Genomic DNA, 23,675 nt, shown 5'->3' on the forward strand with positions numbered 1-23,675 from the left:
TTACACGTAGCCTTCCAGTCCCCCGCCTATCCTTTCCCGCCACCCCCACCGTGGCCCATCTGGCTTGCCTCCCGGGACCTGAACCTGCAACGCGCCCTCGTCACCTTGGCCCAGGACCTACTGAACGCCTAACATAAAGGCTGTTAATAAAAAGTGTCACACCACCACCGTTTCATGCATAGCAGTCAACGCTGCGGAGGTTGCTGAGGTAGTGCGTCCGCGAAACTATATTACTCCGCCACGTATCATTCGTTCTTCTCGAAATTCCGGTGACTGCTTCGACGAATACAAAGAGCGGTATAAAGCGATGTGGTCGCATTGAAACTCACGGTCGAAGCTGTGAGGCGCTCAGTGATCGGGCTCTCCGGCCATAATTTTCACGGAGTGTGAACTACTTTTTCGGCGCGGATTTAGTAGAAGCGATTCGCCCCAGCAACCGCGTATCATACCGCCACGTGTACAGTCGCGGGTAAAAAAGATTAGCACACATGACGGAACACCAGAGCGCCGGAATGACATCGCGTGGCGCTGCGGGTGGCGAAGAGGTTGATAACGAGAGTGCCGGGCCGCTCCCATTCTACAGTATTAGGGGGGTTCAGCGGACTGCCACGGACAGCAAAATTACTGGCTAAAAGCAGCGGTATCGTCTATTGTTCCCGCTAGTTCCTTTTTACAAACCATCGCGGGCATAAAAAAACAGTAATAAAAAGAAGCCATCTTTGCTCATGATAACCGAGCCAAAGTAAATGCCGCAAGCATAGTCACGTAGGGCCGGCACTTCAACGCTCGGGCGGTGCACGCTTGATAAAGCTTACTTCCTGCCCCGTCCCCCTAAGCTGCGAAGATGGAAACGGCCCGTTAGGCAGGTCTGCGTACCGCAGCGTCGCGTGGTGAGATATACGAATTCTGATCGCCAGTGATCTGTGCTAATCTTTTTTACCCGCGACTGTACTTGATGCTTCTCGAAATCTCGACGAGTCGCAGGATGAAAGTGTGGCAAGAGGTAAAACGAAGTTCAGGAGGTGCCAGTCACGGCACTTAAGATTTGTCGCTACGAAATATGTTTGTGTTCGCTTTGGTTGTATGGCGAAGTACTTTTTACGTGTGGCAAGAAGTAAAACGAAGTTCAGGAGGTGCCAATCACGGCACTTAAGATTTGTCGCTACGAAATATGTTTGTGCTCGCTTTGGTTGTATGGCGAAGTACTTTTTACGTGCGGACTTAGCCTGCGCGAACAGGCGCGCTAGCTTTGGCATCGTTGCCTGCTATGTATGAAACGGAGAATAGTTAACAGAAGCAGTAAACTGCACAGCACGGCATTGATTATATGAGGACTAAGGCCACAGAATAAATTGCAAAAACAAATCCGGAGAGCAAAAATGTAAACACAAGGCACTACCGTATAGTACAACGCATACTGATTCTTTCTTTTGATTTCGCACAAGCCCCCCGGGGGGGGTGGGCTGACCCTGGCGATAGTGCAATGCCAGGGCAACCCGTGGCGCTGTGGAAGCAAGCCTCGCAACAACGCCATGTCACAAAAATAAGTTCAATATCCAAGACCCGAAAAGGGCCATATCAGATATCAATCTGATAAGAACAGACACAAATATACGATCTAAGCCATGAGGCCGAGAAGCGATGGCGACCTTCGGTCGCGACATCTGACCCCATCCAGAACGTACCGACAACAAATGCAGGTTGCAGCTGGCGAAAAGTCAACATTTATGAAAACAATGACTTAATCAAATTGATATTTGAAAGCTTTGATAAATACTACGCTCCGGCACGCCACGACTGTTTATTTGAAAGCTGCATTGTGTTCATTTATAAATAGCACAATACAATATAAACTTACATTTTTATAATGACGGTTGCTTATGAAACAGTGCTGATGCTGCTACCTGTCGGCGCACAGGCGCGTCCTGCTTGTATTGTTTGCTTGTTGCCATCACAAAAGTATTCAAGATACTTGTGCTCTCGTCTGTGGACCCGCCATCGCAGCTTGCTGTGGTGCTTCGGGGTGCCGACGTCATGAACACCACATGAACGTTCCGACGTAGAGTGGGACCGTTCGGTGGTCCAGGGACCCAAGGGGAGTCTAAACACACTTGCCATAATAAACTTTTTCTCTCTCTCTATAGACTTCTTAGAGACTGCCTTCCTATAGGTATTTAATTTTGTCTGTTGATAGCTGTAGGAATAGTGTAGTAAAAATTCAGGGGGCACTTTGACTGTCCAAAGTGCGTAGAGTCGAAAGCGTTTGAGCACCACTTTGACTGCCTTTGCGGCACTGGTGAGGTCACCACTCGATGACGTCACACCTAATTAACGACTAATTACGGAAACCTCTCCCGAAAAAACCGAGTATGTGGTTGTCTTAAATGGTTCGCGGGTACGGGCCGAGGCCGAACGCAAACTTATCTCTCTTCATTTAGGGCACTCAGTTATCTGCCGGAAACAAACAATCCATATACTCGGCATGCTTATTGACGAGGATGGAGGAGCCAAAAGCTGGCTTCATAACACGATGCATAGCTGTCATCAGGCTTTACACCTTATGCGCCGCGTCTCTGCGCGTGGATGGGGAATCAAGGAGGTGGGGCTCCGTCAGATTACCATGGCACTCATAAGATCAAAAATCCTGTACGCATATTCGTACATGCGGCTTAACGCAACCCAACGCCTTCAGCTTGAGCAAATCAATCGCAAGGCGATGCGTCTGGTTACTGGTCTGCCGCAGTATTGCCCAGTAGTGAGCCTACACGCATGCAGCAAAATCTATGCCCTACAGGATCTGGCAGAGCCCAGCGAGTCCGTCTCTCCACAACGGCGGCTGGCCGACAGATCCTGCGGGCATTAGGCTACAACGTTGACAACTTAGAGCCACTTTCGTCCGCTGCCCCGCCATGGGAACTGATCGACTTAGTAGATGGTATGCCATTACCAAAGAATATGAGTTCGGCTAATCCTCAAAGGCGCAAAGCTGCCGCCAAACGGCACGAGAAGACATCATACAAGTTAGCCCAGGAAGGACCCATCCAACTATACACAGACGCCGCTCAGTTTCAATATTGCGCCGCTATAGCTTGTCACGATTCTGTGTCAGATACCTCTGTAGTTCAACGGCTTTCCGAGGAACACACCGTAACCAATCTCGAACTCATTGCCATACGACTTGCCATTACTCGAATAGTAGAAAGACAAGATCCGGCTCCTTGCACCTACCATGTTTACACAGATTCACAAGCAGCGTACACCGCCTGCCGCGCAGGGGGAGCTGACTATGCCGTTCTCAACACTATTCGAACAGAAGCCCGTCGCCTGCGAGAGGAGCGCTACACTGTCATTATCAAATGGATTCCTGCGCACGAAGGAATCACTGGAAACGAAAAGGCACACCAGGCAGCGCGCGCAGCAGCTCTTTCCGCACCTTTGCCTGGATCCACATTCGTTTCCGCTTCTTGGCCCCCTGATGACGTTGCGGACCCGTCGTCGCCCCATATGGATAGGGCGGAGACATGGCATCGCGCACAACGCTATCGTCGCAGCATACTCCAGCACTTGGCCAACCCTGAGCAACTATATCGCCGTCCACATAGCGCATTCCGGAGAGTGGAGGCAGTGCTCCTTCGCCGAGCCCAGACCGGCCAGCTTCTATCACCAGCGAAGTTGCACCTCATAAACCCGCGCTCATACCCGAGTCCTCAGTGCCCGACGTGCCCTGCCAGAGGCACGGCCGAACATCTCCTGTGGAGCTGCCCTACCTTTGACGCAGTACGGGAGAGAGCACTCAAGTCCCTGGGCGGGCTTCGACCTGGAACCCTGCAGGAATGGGTCGATCCGCCATCGCACATCAGGCCATCAGACGCACTCCGGCTCTGGCGAACTTTTCTTTCCTACTTCAAGGAAGATGAAGGGCCAGGCCATCACTTCGCGGAGCCGACCTCGGGACAACACTACCTCGAGGAAGAAGCGGACACCGGTCCCCCACCCGCACTCCGACCTTCACCCCCACCCCCATCCTCACCCCCACCCCCACCCTTAACCACTCCCCCACCCCAACCTCCATGAAGCACCTTAGTTATGCCGCAAGGTATCGGCCTACTAAATGCAGAAATAAAGACGTTTAAAAAAAACGACTAATTACTAGGTAATGACTAATAATTAACCAATGACTAATTAATTACTAACTAATTAATTATGCTTAAGCTGCGTCTTTAGGAGTGGAACGCGACATCGTGTTGCAGCGCTGCTAGGGAGGGTGGTGGTGTAAACTTTATTGGCCATGACAAATTACAGGTGGGGGCAGAGCCCCCCTCATGGCCTGCGGGAGGGGCCCACACAGTGGGTTCCTCCCTTACAAATGGTGTGCCAGACCCTGGAGGGCCAGCCTGTTAGAGGCACTGGTGATGGCGAGTCGTTGGTCTTGGAGTGCTGAACTGGACATCAGCTGTTCCACCTCTGTGGGAAGGGGGGGGGGGGGGGTTCGGATAAGTGGAACAGTTGACCAGTACATGCAGAAAGTAGCCTGGTTTGCTCCATAGTCGACAAGAGGAGGAGAATAGGTCAGGGAAACGTCCGTGCATGACTATCGGGTATGGGATTGTGCGAGTTTGAAGCCTGCACCAGAAAGTTGATTGCGTGGTTGATAGCGATGGGTGAGGAGGTGTGTATATCTGTCTGTTGGAGCGATAGTGTTGTAGGATGTCACTGAAATTTAACAGGCACTCCCCTTCGATGAAGGAGGCGGTGTGCTCTCCTGCCCGGAGGGTAAGATCTCGGGCGAGGGCATGCGCCTCCTCGTGTCCCGGTAGTCCGGCATGTGCTGGCGCCCAGATGAGCTTTGCGGTTCTGGCGGGATTCCGGCGTCGGAGTATGGTGCTGGCTTGCCGAGAGATACGACCAGTGCTATGATTTAGGATTGCTGTTTGCGAATCGGATATAATTTTGCTGGTGGCTGAAGAGGATATGGCTAGAGCGATAGCCGCTTCCTCAGCCGTGGTTATGGATGAGGTAAGAATAATTACTGGCGTGATGGGGTGGCCGTCACTGCAAACAGCCATTATGGCTGCCTGTGCGCCTGATGCGTAGAGCGAGGCTTCAGTGTATGCCACATTGGGATCCTCTCCGTAAGCTGTGTGTAGTGCTAAGGCCCGGGCCTCTCTGCGCTTTTGATCGCGCTCCGGGTGCATGTGTTTAGGGAGGGGTGGTATCTGAACTGCAGCTCTTACGGGAGTGGAGATTGTGTCAGTGCCGGGTATAACGCCGACAGTCGATATGCGAAGAGACTGCAGCAGAGCTCGTCCTGCAGGGGTGCGTGTGAGTCTGGCTAGTTGTGTCGTTTTGGTGGCTTCACAGAGTTCCTCGAAAGTGTTATGTATTCCTAGTCGAAGAAGGCGCTCTGTGGAACCACATGGGGGAAGGCGTAAAGCTGTGCGCGTACTGCTCCTAATGAGGCCGTCTGAGCGTTCTCTATCTTCCGCTAAGAGGGAGAGATACGGTCGTGTGAATGTTATTCTACTGGCGATGTAAGCCTGTGTTAGTCGAAGCGTGTTTGGTTCCCGTAGGCCCGATTTTCTGTGTGCCACACCTTTGATGAGCCTGGTTGCCTGTTGTGTGTGCGTTTGGAGTGCTTGGATCTTGTCAGTGTGAGAGCCAAAAGTCGTGAGAAACATTCCCAGTATGCGAATCTTTGGAACTGTGGGAATTGGTTCCTTGCCCAAAACGAGCTTAATAATGAGTGGTGTGCCAAACGTTCGGTGGGGCTTGTATATGAAAAGTTGCGATTTCGTGGGGGAGCATGAGAGCCATCTATCATTGACGCACGTGCTAATGATATTTAGTGCTGTTTGTAAGCAGTGTTCCATCTGCGCGTCGCTACCTCGGCATGTCCGGAGTGTAATGTCATCGGCATAGAACCTTAAGTGTAGGTTTCTTATCGAATTGAGTAATTTAGGTAATCTCATTATGGCTATGTTAAAGACAGTCGGGGAGAGGACCGCTCCCTGTGGGGTGCCTCATGTACCGATGGTGATGTCGCTTAAGGATGCGGGCAGAATGAGAGATGGGCTGTACAATTACTGAGGAAATCGCGAATGTAGTTGTAGTACATGCGTTGTCCAAATTCGAGGGATTACAGGTTCGTTAAGATAGCCGCGTAGGTAACGTAATTAAAGGCCTTATTGAGGTCTACTCCTAATATGGCTTTCGTATCCATTGTTTTGGGTTCCAGTATCCGATGTTGGAGTTGGAGGAATATATCCTGCGCTGCCAATCCTGGTCTAAAACCAAACATGCTGTTAGGGAGTAGCTCATTATCCTCCAAGTAGTGCACGGAATCCATCGCCCGTTCGGCGCGATGTCTTGCCCGTTGGAAACAATTTCAAACGCAGCGCATTTTTGAGGAATGCAAATGACGCAGTATTCTCTGTCATCTCGGCCTTACATATCGGAGCGCGGAGCGATCGGACGCGTGGCACATCGGCTCCGTCGCTTTTCGACTGGAACCACGGCAATCTGATGTAACAGCCATCAAACCTGTGCGTCTGCATCTGTGAAGCCAACAGGATCCTGGAGACACCGATCTGACCAAGGTACGCCCAATTTTCGGCCACCTCGAGCAACCCTCCGCATCACCATGTAGCGGTCGAGCTGAGCCTAACGGCTCCGGCTCCCCCGCCGCTGGCTGCGGAGACGCCCGCTGGTCAACCTCTCAACATGGCTCTGCCTGAACAACGCGGATACGACCCCACGACTCTGTCGTGGTCGTGTGTCCCTGCAAGCCAGCCAGAGGATGGCCCATCCACCATTTCAGCGCAGCAAGCTGCCCTTTTTCAAGTCGTTGAGAGCCGGCGCCGCCGCCGGCAGAACGCACGAGGAGCTGCAATACCCAAGACTCCTGTCGACAAATCAGCAACGGAAGACGCTCGCGCTCCGTCTCCTAAATGTCCACAAAAGACATTTTCACCAGTCTCCAAGTGGACGCCCAAGCCAACGGTCAGGATGAAACCTGACGATTACCTGATCGTGCTGCGGCCACGCAGTACGGTCGCCCTCAAGACAGCATTCCAGCAAGGTGAGCTCGGCGCTGCCATTTCGCAACTCATCGGCAGACAGCATATGAATGCGATTACAATTTCTCCCAATTGGGAACAAAATATTACCGTCTGTGGCACGCAGAACACCGAGGTAGCTCAAAAGCTTGTGAAGAACATCCAAATTACCACCAGCAAAGGATCGCTCCCGCTTCACGGACACCTCAAGCTCACCGGTGATGTGTGTCGTGGTGTGATTTCTGTCCATAACCTTGAAACCAGCGAATCCTTGAAACATAGTGTGCAGTGGCGCGGTGGTGAATTAGTCCATGTGCGCAAGCTGGGAACATCGAATGTAGCTGTGCTAACTTTCGAGGGACGCAGCGTTCAGCGTTACGTCCACTACAATGCAGAACTGACTCCCGTCAAGTAGTATAAGAAAACGGTGCCAGCGTGCTACCGTTGCGGCACGCTGGGGCACCGGGTGGACAACTGTCCCACCCCGGTCAAAGAAAGATGCGGCCTTTGTGGCCAGAACGTGGGGTTGGTACTGAGGGGATGGCCCCCGACGTTTGCAATCCCATGTGCATAATATGCGGGGGCCCGCACCTCACCAGCTCCCGCGAATGCACCAGCAAATTCCTCCGGCTTCCGCAGCCAGGGCCCAGGCCGCCAATCAAGCCACCCAAGGGAGCCAATTCCGGCGCGACACGGGCAAGTCACGCCGCCGGCCGGCAGCAAAACAACCAGAAGACGCCACGGCCTCCCCCTGGCAAGACAGCAACGGTACCGCCACCACCCGGAGCAGCGGAGTTCCCAGCTCTCAGCACTTCATCTGGCGGCGCCGCCTGCAACCAACCCAAGGTAGGGAGCTGGGCGAGGGTCGCCTCCTCTCCTACTCCTCCTCCCTCCTCCCCCACCAGCATCGCCGAGACGCAGGAACTCAAGCGCGAGCTCGCCCTCTTGCGAGCTCAAAACGAAAAACTAGCCAGCGAGCTTAACTCGCTCAAAGCCCAATTCCCTACTCCGTCCGCGTCGAGCGGCGAGGAAGAAAACATCACAGACAGGGAGATTCCTACTCCTGTGAAGAGTCGCGCCGCGGCCCTGGAGACCCGGGTGACCGCGATTGAAACACAACTGGCTGACCTCCCCAAAATTATCCACGATACCATTGCGCGTCAGGTGGAGAGTGTAATCTCACAGGTGACACAAGCCGTAACTCACATTATCCAAAAATTAATAAAAGACAATCCGCGCGTCATTAAACGCGTAGGGCCCATCAGGGACGCTAACCGCCCCTCCAAATTCAACAGAGTTATTCCCGATGAGTTTGACTTCTCGGAAGACTCCTGCCACCGCCTCCTCTATACTTTCTGTGCCTGGGAGAACGAGAGGCGAACAATGGGAGCCCGCCGTCGGGGCTAGTACGGCCTTTCGCCGCCACGCGCCGCCACCGGAGTAGGATCACCGCCGCGCCGTCGCTCCGTCGCTCATAGAAACGCAGACCGTTCGCAGTTGTTCTGTCGTTGAGTTTTCGGCTGCATTCATGTTGTTTCAAGTACAATCAAAACGTTTTTTAAAAGGGAGCTCAGAAGCACTTGTCGCTAAGGGTAACCGGACCATTTTAGTCGTGTCTTTCGCGGCTACTACTGTGCAATGCGCTCGCGCGTCGTCTGCTGCGCTGATATGACAGCGCGCGCCTGCTTAAATCCACTGCGTGGAAAATTGTTCTGTCACCTTTAAGTTCGCTTGTCTTAGGGTCGTTATTTGACAGCAGTGCTTGGCAGCAGCTAATACTGAAAGCTTGGGCTCTGAAAGAGCTCCGTCGGGTGCTGTTGTTTACTCATGTAAGTATAGCACGTAAAGCTATTAGACTGCTTCCAAAGTGGCACCTCATCCCGCGTTTCCTTCGTAAAGTTTTTTAGAGTTACCATTGTCGCCACCGAAGCCAGAGTTGGCGCCAGAAAATGTGGAGCTTTGTAAACTGGTTTCATCATTTGACCTGCCGCGCACTTCCTGCAAGACTGCATGGTGTTTCGAGTCGCATCGTTGACGCTCAACTTGAGCGTGTATGGTACGCGCGAAAAATGCGCCCTGCTGTAAGTGCCACCAGATATATGTAACGTGAGACGCTGCATCATCTGCCTGCACATAACGCTGCGCAGATATAGAGGTTCATATATTAAATATCAGTGCGTTGTGAGTCAACACTTATTCAAACTCGAAAAAAAAAGTACTTATTGTGGAGGCTAACTTCTACACGGCAGTAAAACATACGCCATCCTCAGAGCCTCGCGTACTTTCGCGAAAGGGGCTTTTTTGTGAAATGTTTAACTACGTCGTGCTTGTCACTGACATTGAATGCGTAGTTGCAGAGAAGCGGCCTCATGAAACGAACCGATATAAAGTTCATAAGCTCGTTGATGCCATCGCTCTTGGACTTCAGCAACTTTGAAGCACAAAGGGCTGGGACAGCGTGCTCTACTAATGTAATGATATGATTTTTCAAGGTCTGATCGTCCTGCAGGGCGCGGTCAGCAAAAGCTCTTAATGTGTCGAGAATTAAGAGAAGTTGATCTGACGGGTAGAGCAGCCCACCTCGGTCTTGGCTGCGGGTGAACTGAAGGAGTGGCTGGTTGCTAACCGGCTTCGTACACAAAGTAAGGCAGTTCTCGCAATCCATATGCTCGCCAACAACTCGTGCAATGCAACCGCCCACATAAGCGGTAGCCGAGATCTGAAGCGACGGCAGGTGCTGTGGCAAAATTGTGGTAGTAAGCCTCAGAAGCACCAATCTTGCTCTCGACAGCTTCGGCGCTGCTTGCACAGTCGACGTCAGGGGAGGCTTTGGAGCTAAAGTAGAAGTTGGTTGGGCAGAAGAAAGGACGTCAGCGAGTAGGAGTCTTGGCATCGAAGCACATTCTTTGTGGGCAATATTGGATACTGAATTAGACGCAGCGATCCCGGTCTTCAGTAGCTTTTCGAGACCTGACCGAACATTCAACATGTCGCTACACCCGGATGACATTCGCAAACTACCAAACAGGGATTCAATAGGATCGCTGCTGAATTTTCGGGTGGGGACGAAAAAGAGCTCTTCAGTCAGCATATATTTGACACACGCCACTGTAGAATAGGTAGTGATCAGAATTGCCTGATAGGTTTCGTCTGTGAGAAATTCGCGGGTATGCCCAGATCTTTTATCTTCTAAATACATATGGAAAGTGACTTCAAGCAATTCAAGCCGCGGATCAGCACTGTCGTCGAATAGGCGAGCATCCGGAAAATGTTGGTGTATGTGCTGCGTCGTGCTGCTGATATCGTGAAGCACGAACCACCAATAAACGTTCTTCATGACCGTAATGGTTGGCCCTGCAACTGAAAATGACACGGCAGAAGTGCGCCCAGCCTGATCCTTGAAAAAGAAACAAGAATCGTACTCCGCGCGGCCGATCAGTAGTAGCCGAGCTTCTCGTATCCTCGAGGAGCGCGGGCATCGAGGTACCCGCCTACCCGCCCAGCGCGACGTATTCTTATACTTTACGTGGATGGATGGATGGATGGATGGATAGGAGCGCCCCCTTTGAAACGGGGTGGTGGCAATTGCCACCATGCTCAGCTTTTCTTTATTTATTATTTTTTTTTTGTTTACTGTGTTGGCAATTCTCATTAAGATTCTCCATCAACTTTTCCTACGGTTTCCTACTATTCTTACCTTATGCCACATCTCTGCTTTTCAGCCACCAATCCTCCAATCGCTTTTTGCTGACTTCCACTGCAGATTTATTTACATGACCATTGTTATCTTTAAACCCTAGGGCCTCAGAAAGAGTGACTGTGCCTGCATCGACATCCGGATGGATACCATCACATTTGATTATGAGGTGTTCAATTGTTTCCACAGATCTACCACACACTGCACATGTGTCATCTTCTTCGTTAAATTTCTTTTTGTAGCTGCGCGTTCTAAGACAACCTGATCTAGCTTCAAAAAGTAGGGCACTGCCTCTTGAGTTATCATAGAAAAATTCTTTCCTGATCTGCTTTTTCCAGAATCGATATAGTTCTACACTATGTTTCTTTTCCATTGAATTCATCCAATTTTTAACTTCCGCGTTTTTAACCTCTCGTTTAATGCTCTTTCTTTCTCCGTCCTCATGACCGGCATACTTACTGGTTAGTTTTCTAGTTCTTTTCCGCCACTGTGAGTCAACGTTCTTTCAACGTATTCTACTCACACAGCGCCTCCTTGCGGCAGCCGCGAGCGGCGGCGGAGCCAGCGCCCGACGGCCTGAGGAGAGCGTTTGCCCAGGTACAGAAAGTATAAAGGAGGCGCAGACGTCGGGCACTAGCGGACTGGGGAGTCTTAACAACGTAACCCCACCCTCCGCCTCCGACCATGGCCCCCAACCCTAAGTCGCGAGCAAGAACAACTCAGCCGCTTACACTAACGCAGTGGAACTGCCGAGGTCTCAAGAACCGCACGAAGCGGACTCATCTCCGCCTCTATCTTGAGACCTTTGAGTTCCTCGTCGCCGTGGTTGCCCTTCAGGAACCCGGCGCCGGGGCCAAACAAACAAACTACACTACATTTCAACACAACCCGCAGACATGTATACTTGTTCACAGGCAGTATACTGCGCAGGAGGTCACGCTCCCCACAACACCGCCTTTCCTATACACGATGGTGTCAGTGCTGCCCCTAAAGCGGTCTGACCCACCAGTACACATTCTAAACATTTACTTCCCATCTAAACTTAAGAACGTCACGTTCAATGAAATTTTCACCCAAGCTATGCAGGTGGCTGGAAGGGATCCCCTTCTGATCGTCGGCGACTTCAACGCCCCGAGCAGGCTATGGGGGTACCCCCGGGAGGACAGACGTGGAAGGAAGCTTGCGGAACTTCTTTCCACACTTGGACTCACTTTACACACTGACCCCGCCAACCCAACACGTGTCGGCAATTCGATTCAACGAGATACTTGCCCGGGCCTCACATTTACACGCAACATACGCCATGCCGACTGGCTGAATACAGAGGACACTCTGGGTAGTGATCACTGTATAATCAACACAACCATTTACATGCGTCCCCTGAAACGCCCACAAACACAAGCTCGTGTCCCGGACTGGACGACTTTCCGCACCTCTCTACCCATCGTAGACCCCCTCCAGTCGGGATACGACGCACGGTCCAAATCGCTCACGTCTACACTCACACAACATGAAAAGCAGATACAGCTCACAGAAACACAAACAGACGTGGACAACCACTTGCTCCACCTTTGGGAGGCCAGCCGCAGCCTCACCAAACGATGGAAGAAACAGAAACGTAACAGACGCCTAAAGAAACGCATCCTCGAACTCACGCAACAGGCAGCGGAATATGCTACTCAGCTAGCCGACACTAACTGGGTGGAGCGGTGCAACGCGGCTGCGCGCCAGATGTCTGGCCGCAACACGTAGCGCCTATTCCGCGCTCTCATCGATCCAATACAAACACGCACGGAAACCCAACGCCACTTACATAGGGCATTGCACAACTTTACAGGAACTACAACACAGCTAGCGCACACGCTCAGGGATCGATACCTGTGCACCACTAAGGACCCCCGGCCGGCGGCGTACTCCTATGCAGGCGAAGAGAACACGGAGCTGGTTATTCCGTTCCAGCTCCACGACCTCCGGGTGGCCTTAAGCCAGATGAAGCGGCGCAGTGCACCTGGGCGCGACAAGGTTACGTTCAAGCTCTTGGCCAACCTTCCCGACGCAGCCTACGCCGCGCTCCTCAAATACATCAATAGCATTTGGGACGGAGAGACTCCTCTCCCTCTCGATTGGAAATCGGCTCTCGTGACCTTCATCCCGAAGGCCGGCAAACCTATTGATGTGGAGAACCTTCGCCCCATCTCCCTCACGTCTTGTGTCGGCAAGCTGATGGAGACGATGGTGCGTGACAGACTCTCCGATTATCTCGAAACACAGCACATTTTCGCGGACACTATGTTCGGTTTTCGTCCTCACAAGTCAGCACAGGATATACTTCTGCAGCTCCACCACGACATTTTAGATCCTGTATAATGTCCCCACAACGACAAGGTGGTCCTGGCCTTGGATCTTAAAGGCGCATTCGACAACGTCAAACATGAAGTAATCCTGGACCACCTCAGTAACACCAACTGTGGCCACAAAACATTCCATTACATAAGACAATTTCTTACAGACCGTCAAGCCTATATACGCATACAAGATGCGGAACACGGGACATACACTATCGGCTCGAGGGGAACACCTCAAGGCGCGGTCCTGTCTCCCCTGCTCTTCAATTTGACAATGCTTCGTCTTCCCTCCAAATTGTCTTCTCTGCCCGGGATACATCACGCTCTTTATGCCGATGACATCACAATCTGGGCCACGCAAGGTAACCTGGGCCACATGGAGTCCTGCCTGCAAGCAGCGGCGACCCTAGTCGACGACTACACGGCCTACTGCGGACTCCAGTGTGCCCCAGCTAAATCAGAATTTGTGCACTTACGTCCCTCCCCTCGGGACACAACACCGCTTCGCATCAGTCTCCCCTCGGGACCGATCCGGGAGGCCAAGGAGATCCGCGTCCTTGGCCTCTTCATACACCACCAACGCAGAGTCGACACCACCCTAGCCAAACTTCGCACGGTGGGAGACCAGGTGGGCCGCAAGGTCCGCCGGGTCTCCAACAAGCGGGGCGGATTACGAAGCAAGGATGCACTGCGGCTTGCCCATGCTTTCGTAACGAGTAGAATCCTCTACTCAACTCCCTACTTGCACCTGCGCAAACACGATGATGACCAACTGGAGGTCATCCTGCGGAAAGTCATCAAGCGGTCTCTCGATCTCCCGGTCACCACGTCCAACCAGAGGCTTCTGGCCTTGGGCGTGGTGAACACATTCCGGGAGCTTCGAGAAGCCCACTTAGTCAACCAATACACGCGTCTTGCACAGACTACGTCCGGTCGCCGCCTCTTGGACCGGCTACACATCAAACATGACTACCATACTGAGGAAAGGAAGAGAGTGCTAGAAGCCTGGAGGCGCGCCCTCCGGGTCCGACCCCTTCTCCGCAACATGTCCAGAGAAGACCATAGCGGTCGTCGCCAGGCGCGCGCGGAAGCGTTGGCGCGATACTATGGTAACCAAGAACACGTGTATTACGTGGACGTTGCCGGCCCACACCACGGGGGGTGGTACACGGCCGCAGTCGTACACAACACAAACACAGTTGACGGGCTCACTTTCAAAGCCTACAGCGCGGCACACGCGGAGGAGATTGCCATTGCTCTGGCTCTCACGAATCCCAAGTCAAAACACATCATCACCGACTCGCGAGGGGCCGGTCGGAACTACGAGTTGGGCTGGGTTCCCCCGCTTGCCTGGCGCATACTGGAATATAGTTGTCGATGCGAAGATCCAACTCCACGCAACCTGATTTGGGCCCCTGGTCACCAGGGCCTCCAGGGAAACGAACAGGCCGATCAGGCCGCCCGCGCACTCTCTCCCCGGGCTATCTCCCTGTCCTTGGAAGGGTATTCCCAATCAGACAATCTGGCCCTTACATTCAAACAAATCACCGATTACTACAAGGAGGAGCACCGGCGCTACCCGGCCCCTTGTAAGGGTCTGGATCGCGCTGACGAGCGCCTCCTCATCAAAATTCTTACTAACACTGTACTGTGCCCGGCGGTGCTTAAACATTTCAATACATCCTTTGATGGCGCGTGCCAGTTCTGTGGGGAGGTGGCTGACACCTTCCACATGGTTTGGGCGTGTCAATCAAACCCATCTATCCCCCCCAACCCCACCAGAGAGGACTGGGAGGTGGCCCTGCTCGGCTGTCAAGACTAAAGAGCCAAAAGGCTTTGGTTCAACGGACGCGGGCGGCGTTGCTTGCCAATGAGGCCCCGGAATAGGGGCTCCACCTAGTATTGTAAGGGGAAAGGGCCAATAGGATCCTACCCCAATCACCTTTCTGTAAAAAACTTAATTTCCCATAAATGTTTTTCACCATAACCACCACCTCTCATCTCGCTGAGAACCCGAACCGAACTGTAAAGGAAGGGAGGAAGTGGGAGTGAAGGAAGAGAAAGAGGTGCCGTAATGAAGAAAATGAAAATTGTATTTGAAAAAAAATTTGGCATGCGTCGCGACACCTTACTATTTCTCTATAAGGCTTATATGAGACCACTTCTGGAATTCGGCTGCGTCTTGTTCTCTGGAAGCGCAAACTATAAGCTGCAGCCTTTAGCCTTACTGGAAAGGCGTGCCCTACGGCTTTGCCTAGGGCTCCCAAGATCGGCTTCCAATGCTCTCCTTTATCTGGAAGCCCGTATTCCCGATCTATATTCCCGCTTCCAGCTACTCACGGTGCGTACTTTCCTCAGGTCCTTTGACCCGGCCCTCGGTGTTAATACTCTCATTTTCCTATCCCACCGACACCTGTTTTTCTCTTCTCATTGGCCACGTTATCAGCTCTCGCAAGTTAGGTTTACGCAGAACCTGTTGGCCCCGCTTCAGGTCGATCTTACCTCCTTGCAACGAGTTGCTGACACGCAGACTGATTCCCTCTTCTATTACGACCATATCTTTCCGTCCCATGCAAAACACATGCCCGCAAATATCCTAAATGGTCTTCTGGCTGAGCACTTACAGCATTTTCCTCATCATGCTGTTCTCTCCACTGATGCTTCCGGGAGCTGTGAGAAGGCGGCAATTGGGATATATTCACAGGATCTGGCTTTCAGCTATTCCGTTCGTATCCCGGATTACACTTCTGTATTCTTTGCAGAGTTTTTGGCACTTGGTTTGGCTCTTTTTAAAATTCTGTCGCATGTAGCATGTAGCACTGCCTTTCAGTTTTAATCTCTCTCCAAACTTCCGGCACCTCTCTATTGATGCGTTCCCTTAGGTTTTTTGTTCCGCGCACAGTAAAGGAGGTCCGCTTTGTCTGGGTACCTGGTCATTCGGGAATCTATTTCAACGAGGTGGCTGATTTATTGGCAAGGTGAGCTCTCACTGCCCCTGTAATATATCCTGTACCGCACCTTATTATGTTGGAGACCTCCCGTTTCCAGCGTTTCCAAGATATATCAGCATGCTTGGGTGATCCGTTGCTGAATACCGTGGACTTTCAACATTTAAAGTTCCCATGGAATGTCCGTTCATATAAGACAAGGCGGTGTGAAGTGTCCATGACGCTTTTGCGATGCAGAATCCCCCACCTCAACTTGTACTTATGCAGATGCGGGTTCGCTACGACAAACCTTTGTAACATATGCAGAGAAGTTGAAACAATTGACCATTATCTCCTCTTTTGCCGGCGGTTCGCATTTTAGATAAAACAGTATTTGGAAATCCCTCTTTCGAGGTGAGGACTCCCTTTGTCTCTACCCGTTCTGCTCTCGTTTGGTGCGAGCGCCACGGGATTCTCGGTAAGCTCTATTTGCGGCTACCTTCATGATTACATCATTGCAACTGGTCGCTTACCCTGCTAAATCCAGATAAAATTCCACCGAATGTCCAAAAAGCGTATTTTAATTTATTCCTGAAATATCTAATTTGTTTATTTATTACAATTATTTAACAATTCATACATAGTTTCTAATTTCAATCATTCTACTATTTTACTTAGCTTTTTTTCCAGCTTTTTTTTCCTTGGCATTCACCACCGTACCTTGGCCAATCCCCCGCGTGGGTATGTGCCATTTTCATATGGTGAAGAAGAAGAAGAAACGAAGCACTGTCTCGCACATCTCGGTCTTACAATCTCCGTGGACACCCGTCATCCGTTTTATTCACAGCTTGCGCTAGATGCAACGCCGGACGGACGGGAGAATGAGCCATTATAGGATTTCGCCTTAAAACTGCATGCCCATAAATCCATAGATTCGCTGTACACTTTCTGTAATATCTGTACACTGCTCTTTCGAATTTGTCCATATAATGTTTGTAGGTGCTAGACAAGGCCCCACAATTATTGCAGATATCTTGAGACCCGATGAGCAGTGACGGCCAGAGAATAAAAACGACCGCTCTGCCACCCTGCCTTCAACGTTCCATTCGACACGTGCCCGACAACTCGCCATTTCGCTTGGGCATCGGCGCCACTTGTGCGCATGCACGAGGAGCCTAGTGACGTCACAGCCGCGCAGCTGGTGCGCCGCGCGCCGCGCCGCTCGCCTCCGACCGAGAGAGAACACTGTCATGGCGGCCAAGGAGAGCGAGGTCGACGCTATGCGGCGTAGCCATGACGATAAGCAAACCCAAGCAGCACATGACAGTGGTCCAATGTAGGAATTTAGTTGGCAAACTACGGTCCTATGAAGGTCCCGCGTTGCCAATGTTCTCCCCGCCTTGGCTCAGCCATTTTCAAAAGTTGGCAGTATTGGACCTGTTTCTCGGGCGTTTTCCCCGCCTTGGCTCAGCCATTTTTAGAAGTTGGCAGTATTGGACCAATTTTTCGGGCGTTTTCCCTGCCTTGGCTCAGCCATTTTTAGAAGTTGGCAGTATTGGACCAGTTTCTCGGGCGTTTTCCCCGCCTTGGCTAAGCCATTTCTAGAAGTTGGCAGTATTGGACCAGTTTCTCGGACGTTTTCCCTGCGTTGGCTCAGCCATATTTCGAAGCTGGGAGTATTGGACCAGTTTCTCGAATGTTTTTCCTGTCTTGGGTGTGCCATATTTGGAAGCTGGCAGTATTGGACCAGAACGGATGTTTCCCTTGCATTCACTTTATCATATTTCGAAGTTGGCAGTATCTCACCAGTTCTACAATCACTTCCTGCAATAGGCAGCTCGACTTCGTGTCGTAGGCAGCGCGACGCTGCCAATGACATTGAGAGCAGTCTAGGAGCGGAAAAAAGGGTGGGTTAGATAAACAAAAATAAAAAGTCTTGATCCCCGTTCTCAAGTCGCGAAGCTATGTTGGAAAGCTTTTTCTAAAATATGGAGATTAATGGGGCATTATCCCTCCTGTAGCTTGAAGAAGAATCAGTTGGGCGAGAACGAAGGGTCTCTAAGAAGAGCTCCGCGTTTACATAAATACCGCAGTAGCGCATCGTAATTCCCAGTGGCGGGGCTAGTTGGTCATGCATTTTCTTTTCCCGAAATTTCCTAGCGGAGGGGAGACGCCATGCTCGCATGTAAGAATACGCCACGCGGAAGTAGGGGGGGGGGCAGCCGGTCACAACTTGAGCGTGGTCTGCTTTTTGTTTTCCTTCCGAGAGGGTATTGTGTAGGCGCCCAGGGCGGAAGAGGGGGCCCCGAAACTAGGGTGTCTCGATGTGTGGCAGGGGAGAGCGGAGAGAAGCGCACGCACATCTAGGGGCCCTACAAGCACCTGTTTCTATTCACCCCAGCACACGACTTGCACTTGCCGATCTGTGCCCTGCCTGTGGGATTAGTGCATTTTCCTGGCGCATTTTCCCTGTTTACATGAGTGGGATGCACGAGAAAGTTGACATGATGCGCTGCTCTCGCGTTTATGTAAACGGAGCTTATCAGCCGTCCTAGTGTTATGCGATTTTCTTACAGTTTCACTGTAAAAACTAGCCGTCACTTTGACGGTCACCGTTTGGTCAATTTCGACGGGTCCTCGGTGTATTCCGAAAAGACTGTTCCTTCGGCGTGAATCAGGGGGAGAGGGCAGACCAACTAGGAGCGCAAAAAAATAAACAAAATTTTCGGCCGTCTGATTAGCTCTTCTTCGCAAACGTCATACGACCGATGACCTATCGCGTTGCGGTCGCGTTTGGCGTCGCCCGGACTCTGCGTGCGATTTTCCAGTCTCCCCGGAGCCTTCGAAGGGAGTGGACCTGTGTCGCTCGCTTCCCTGTTCCTTGCTGCCTCGTTTTCGCCGGGTTGTGCCAGTCTCGCCCTAGCAGTCAACGCGGCCGGTCGCGCGCGGCGCTCGCTCCGTCGAGTTCGTGCGCGCCTCGAGGCCGCGGCGTGTGCCGCTGGCCCTTGCGGCCCTCCGCCATCCTGTGCCTACCGTGATCGTGTGTGCCCTGTGCCCTGGAGCCCTGTGTTTTGGATTACCGCTCCTAACCAAGTGTTCCTCGGCCCTGGTGTGGTTTTCCTCGTGCATCTTCAGGAGCCTGGACCGACGGCCGCAAAAGCAAGTTTTTGCCACTTAGGCCTTTTGGCGCCCGCCCACGTGGTTCGCGTCTCCTGATTTCGCCTTTTTCCGATCTCACTCACTTTAAAACTAGTCTTCCCTCACTATTTTCTCTTTTCCTTCCAAATCTTCCTACTCTTCGCGTGCTCACTGTGTTTTCTAGCGCTCGCATTTCTTCTCTTCGTTCTTCTCTTTTCCACTATCCCTTTGTCCCACCAGTAGCCCTATTCCTTCCACCCTCGTGTCCTAAGCCTTTTTTTCCTTGCCGTTGCGCGTGGGACTCACCACGTCACTTACACTTTCTTAACTCACTTACTTCAACACCAGTCTTTTCTCTTTATTTCCACTCTTCCTTCCAAGTCTTTCTACTCTTCTTCGCGTGTTCACTTGTTTTTTACTCGTGTTCCCTGACCACCTCCCTCGTGTCCTAAGCCTTTTCTAGCCCACCCTAGTGGGACTCACCTGTCCCTTCAGCTTTCCTAACTCACTTACTTCAACACTAGTCCTTTTCTCCTTATTTTCTCTTTTCCTTCCAAATCTTTCTACTCTTCCTCGCATATTCGGTCGTGTCTTTTACACCCGAGGGCAAACATTTCCTCGTTCTTCTGCCTATCCTTGACCACCCCTTTGTCCCACCCCTAGCCCTATTTTTTCCACATCCTGATGCAATAAGGGAACAAGACAGTACACCTTTTGAACTACAATGTAAAATTTTTCCGCAAGGTGCGATATATTACAGCGGTGGACTGTTGTCGCAACTTGACAAAGCCCATGCCTTGCAAGCCACATTAAAGAGTTAAAGTCAGGTTAAAATTCATTGTTCTGCATGTCAGTTGAAGCGCGACACAGTTCATAAATGGAAGTTGGACAGATGCGTTATCTCCCTTTTATAGAAAAGAGAATTATGTTTTGATTTTTTTTACAAGTATTTAATGATGGCAACAAATTCTAGCTTTAGTAAATAGTTTTTCATGTTCCCTTTAATTAACATGCTTTCACAGTTTTATTTTAATTGTTTGGAAAGCTTATTGGAGCTGAAAATGCCCTTCGAACCTGCGGTGTGTAATAAAAGCTGCAGTGACTTGCCTTCTATTTATAGGCATCTATGATGCCACTTAGCATGTGCAAGGTGGTCAATCGCAACGAGAAGTCAGTGTCAATGGATTGAGGCCCCTCTAGTGATTCTTTACTTGATTGTTTAGTTCTGTCAAGGTTTTGTATGTTGCCTTGATTATGAGGCACGTAATAATATATCTGTTTACTATATTTTTTACCTGATGTCCTGGCTCAGGTGCTCAGCTACTGATTCCAAGTGAGGGATCAAACACCATCCATAGTAGCTGCATTGCTCTGTAGGCTAAATGCAAAGAAGCACGTGTGCTAAGCGATGTCGGTGCATCTTAAATTAAGAACTCTAGGTGGCCAAAATTAATCTGGAGCCCTTCAGTACAGCATTTCTCATTGGCCATTTCCTGGAATTTATTTTCTTACAATGGACATGATTTTTTGTGTGGTTGGAAATAATGTCTATTTTCTTTGTTCACTTTTCCTGTGCAGATGCCATTTGCGAAAAACTGCATTTGACGCATCAGAGGCACAAGGTTTTATTCGCAGCTGGCCGCCCGGTTCATGTGATAGAGGGAGTGGAAGGAAGAGACGCCTTGCCGAAGTCTTCTCCCCCCTCCAACCAAGCACGCCACCTGCGAGTGCGGGGACAGCCCCCTGCACTGTGCCCGCATGTGTGCCTCCCAATCCCCTGGCCTCTTCCACTTCCTGAGGGCCCTCCCTCCCTACAGCCCCTGGCACCACCCTTCCCGGCCCCTAACGATTAATTCTATTTGAACTTTTTCATAAAATAAATGTTCTTTTCATGAATACTTTGGTTGTGTCATTTCTTGAATATTTGCATGGTTGCTTACGAGTGAACATTTGCATTAATGTTCGCCACTGAAGATAAAAATTAACATAGCCTTTACTGGCGAGTCGTAAATAGAAAAGGGCAGTGGCATGCCAATCTTTAAGCCACTGATGTGACAGGTTGTATGCACTGTCATGAATGGAAAAGCCTGTGCTTAGTCTGCATTGACAGTGCCAAATGGCTGAACATATCCATCTTGGCAACAACTGTGAGATATGAAAGGAGTAGCCGGTTTTCAGTACATATTGGTAGAGCCAGAATGGCTATCCATGGGACTAATATTGGCATCAACAATGGGACATCAATGGAATAGCTGATGTTCAGTACATAGTGGTAGTACCAGCATGGCTGAACATTGGACATACTTGCAGGACCAATGAAGGATGAGTGGAAAGGCCAGTGATATGCCCATGCTGGCAGTGCCACAATGGCTGAACAATGGAGCAATCTTGGTATGAAGTATGGGCCAAGGTTGGAAAATGTAGTAATGTGCTTCTATGCCAATGCCAGCCCAATATTGATGCCATTGTTGGTACAATCTTGGCGTGCTGCCTGGGAAAGAACTAGACGTAACCAGGGATATACCGTATCTCTATCTACGTATACCCTGGCATAGCTGAGCCCACTTCCAATTTTTGTAGCGTGAGCTACATTGGCCACAGTTTCGCTGTTTCGCGTGCTCCCTCCGTCGACCCTACTACGCATGCGCGAGGAACAAGTGACGTCACTCGCCGCTGCTGCCGCCGGCGCAGAGCCACGTGACGTCACTGCTCACGCTACGTATATCCTGGCATAGCAGCTTGAATAAACAGCGCGAACGAAGACGAGCACAAAGGACAAGGAAACGAACGACACAGCGCTGAGTCGTTCGTTTCCTTGCCCTTTGTGCTCGTCTTCGTTCGCGCTGTTTATTCAAGATGCTTAACCAACTAGCCCGCCATAACGTGTTAACTGGCATAGCAGAGCTAAGCCAATCCCAATTTTTTTCCATCTCCTGGTGAACTGCGCCTAGCATCCCAGAGTTTGAGCAGCCGACCGCCCACCTCTAATGTTTCCGCTGTTCGGTTTGTGCTTTTGGTGTACTCCTATTGCGTATCCCTTAGCATGGTTCCCCAGTCATCTAGCGACTGTATGCCAATCTCGGTAAGGTTGCTGTCGCATGCTTCGCGGAACACATTCCAGTCCGTTATTTCTGCCGTGCCCAACTGGCGTTTCAGCCTGTCTGAGGTTACTTGCGTTTTGCGTAAGTAGTGGTCCCTGCCTAAATTTTCTAATTGAGTTTGTCCGATTCCCCTTACGAATGTGAGGATTGGGGCAGGTGTCGATGCTGACGCTATTTCCAACCCTGGTAGAGGTTGCTGGGTCAGTGAGTAGGTTGCAGTTGAAGTTATCCGCAACAGGAATTTCTTACCACTTACGCGGGATAACGCCCCGTTCCTTTCGCTCGTAACGCCTCCCACGGCTGAGACAACCTCGCGAAATACTTGCATAGACCTCGTCTTTGGGAACCAGGCATTGGTGCAGCAAGTAAAGCATATATCCATCTATTTCTCCGACCACAAAGCTTCCTTCATAACAGTCAAGAACTGTTAGTGGAGTGTTTCCTGAAGAAGGAATATGTGTGAAAAAAAAATGCGTGTGGTTTGACCAATGGCCATCTGGAGTAGAATGGCGGAAGCAACGGCACGGCAATCGCAGCGGTGGCGGCATGTCAGGAGGCACTTTGGCTGTCTAAAGCATGTACGTAGAGGCGAAAGCGTTTTCCGAACCACTTTGACTGCCTCTGTGGCACTGGTGACGTCACCACTGGATAACTTCACACATAATTATTTACTAATTTTAAGTAATGGCAAATTACTGATTAATGGCTAATTACTCATTAATGACTAAATAAAAGTTAACTGGTAATTAATGACACTTAAGCTTCGTCTTTAGGTGTAGAACGCGATAGCGTGTTGTAGCGCTGCCAGGGAGTCCACGGAACGCCACCACCCGTTCGGCGCGATGCCTTGCCTTTGAACGTATCACCAATAAGATGTTGCGCAACTTAGAGGACACATCAGTAGAGGCCCTTACGGACCTCTTCAACAGATACTGGACAGAAGGCAGCACGCTAAAATGATTTTCATTCCTGAACCGGGAAAAAGAATCGAGATTGGGAACCTCCGCCCAATTTCCCTAACGTCACGTCTAGGAAAGGTAATGGAGCGTGCTGTCTTTAACAGGCTCCAAATGCACGTCGACCCGGAGGACACGTTTCCCCCGTCCGTGATTGGGTTTCGAGCAGGCCTCTCGATTCAGGCCATCATGTGGCAGATACAACAAAACACTTTAGATCCAAATCGCATAAGAGCCACGCGTACCATCTTGGGACACTATGCAAGTGAGACCTTTGACAATGTGTCACACGTTTCTATCCTTTCTCACCTGTCACTGATGAACGTAGGCAAACGGACATACGGCTACATCGCCACCTTCCTGAACCAGCGCACGGCTACGCTGCATTTCGGGGACAAAAGTAGCGACAAAATTACACGCGGCCCAATAGGAACCCAGCAAGGCGCTGTACTTTCA

General features: G+C 50.9%; 1 non-coding gene across 1 annotated transcript; it reads right to left on the minus strand.

Moving 5' to 3' along the window:
* Positions 1 to 1,453: 1,453 nt before the first annotated feature.
* LOC149345909 (U2 spliceosomal RNA) lies at positions 1,454 to 1,643 on the minus strand. Its single transcript, XR_016282607.1, has one exon. It is a non-coding gene; the product is annotated as a U2 spliceosomal RNA (small nuclear RNA).
* Positions 1,644 to 23,675: the final 22,032 nt, after the last annotated feature.

Source organism: Amblyomma mixtum, chromosome 4, assembly GCF_055824585.1.
Source record: "Amblyomma mixtum isolate Tamu chromosome 4, ASM5582458v1, whole genome shotgun sequence".
Classification (NCBI taxonomy): Eukaryota; Metazoa; Arthropoda; class Arachnida; order Ixodida; family Ixodidae; genus Amblyomma; species Amblyomma mixtum.